Genomic DNA, 2155 nt, shown 5'->3' with positions numbered 1-2155 from the left:
TAAATGATATAATTTCTATACCTATATTCTTTAAGACACGTGTTTTATTTATTTTTGACAAGTGTTCTACATAAAAATAAAATAATACTTTATTCTTAGTTGATTATATGATCAAAATGAACATTTTTTGCTCTTTAATCAATTACAAATTTGTTCAATTAACTCGAAGTATAACAGGTATTAGTAAATCATTATTAATATGTTTTTTATTAATTAAATATTTAAATAAATTTAAACAACATTTTTTCTATATATTTTTAAAGGTTGTATGTTTATATGAATATCCATTCAATATTATTGCTAGGTAAATATTTTTGTAGACACACTTTAATAACTAAAAGTTGGCTGTTGTGATTTGTCTTTTCTAAGCAATTACAATATTTATTCCATAACTTTATTATTTGAGAATTTTAAAAAATGATATTACATGTAATCATCATTAGTTTTATATATTATAACCTTTTTCTTTTTTTCACATTCACACATGATAAAAATATACCTTCAAAATTAAAAGAGACTTTTTTTTGGTTATTTCACTTTGCTGTTCACAATTATTTTCTAATTGGATAATGCTATACTACATAAATTTTTAAATTTATTATTAGATAAATTAGGGGGAAAGAGAATTAGTGTTGGAAAAAAAGATAAAATATTAAAGAGAAATAAAAAAAATTATTCTAAATGTAACAATATTTTTCTATCCTATATGTGTGTGTGTGTGTGTGTGGTTATCGACAATAAGATCAATTATTGGGTTTAACCTACCCTTCCCAGCTGAAAAATGAGCGACTCAGTTCGTGCAACTGATGCAACCACGGACAACAATGGCCAAGGTACCACTCAGGTTAACCTCTACTTTTAATCTTTTATGCCAAAGGTGCATACCAAACTCTGTTTCCATCAATTCTTCACTTCTTCTATCTTCTCTCTTGTCTCAGAGATGAAAAAGGAGGCTCCTATGCCGGAATTCTCCGCAGACGAGGAGGATCTCATTGCTAGAATGTTTAGATTGGTTGGAAACAGGTTGCCTTTATCTTTTATAAACACTTCAAGAATTTAGTATTTATGTTTTCTAATTTGTATATATGCATATATATGTCTGTGCTGGAGATTATGTATGTTTACTTTTTCGTAACATAATTTTTTTCTAAAATAAGAATAAAAAACAAATCAAATTAAAAGTGATAAGTTTCAAAAGAGCAAGTGTGTATTTAGAAATATGTAGAAAAATATATATAATACAAAAGTTATAATTAATAACATTAAGATAAATGTTCATTTTATGACCATTTAAACGTGGGAACAATTATACACTTTACGTGCAAATTAACAGTACGTACGCGAAAGTTTGGTCCTTGAAGGAAGTGAATGTGAAGCCTTGACTTTGACATGTTTTAGGTGGTCTCTTATTGCTGGGAGAATCCCTGGAAGGACTGCAGAAGAGATTGAAAAGTATTGGACTTCAAAGTGCCCTTCAAAAACTAATCAATGTTCCTCTTTTTCTCAATCAACGCTGTAATAAAGAACAGTTCAGCGGATATGTTTTCTATATTCTACTATATATGTAATATATTACTGTCATAAACCTAACTATAAGATAATACAATGTGTGACACTAGTAAAGAGACATGGAAAAGCTTGCTTATATATTTGGTATCCAGAGAATTTAACAAAAAGGAGGCATCTCAGTCATCATTTAGAATACTTGCATGACATATATATATATATATATATATAGAGAGAGAGAGAGAGAGAGGGATATTCCCCTCTCAACATCTTCCATTCCTTTGGTTTGACAAGTGCAAGAATTTGTTGTCCTCTCTCAAAAGTCCCCCAGAAATGTTGCAGAATGTTGTCACTTTAATAGGGAGATTATTTAAAAGTTTTCACAAATATTAAGTTAAGAATATTAGATTTCTATATTTGCTATAAACATTTTAAAAAATATTTTTAGATGACTAACATTTCTTACGATCAACAATTTTAAAAATATAAAATTATCTAAAAAAAGTAGTTATAAGACGTGTAATTTATTTGATTATGTATATTCAAATTTAAATTATTTTAATATTTGTATACTTATCTTTTTACAATAATTGTTATTAATTCTTAATTTATTTAATTGTCCCTACTAAGATCCATGGTTTCGGATTTA

The sequence above is a fragment of the Abrus precatorius genome, unplaced genomic scaffold (assembly GCF_003935025.1).
Source record: "Abrus precatorius isolate BTA unplaced genomic scaffold, Abrus_2018 Scaffold10, whole genome shotgun sequence".
Classification (NCBI taxonomy): Eukaryota; Viridiplantae; Streptophyta; class Magnoliopsida; order Fabales; family Fabaceae; genus Abrus; species Abrus precatorius.
This window is presented reverse-complemented; position numbering follows the sequence as displayed.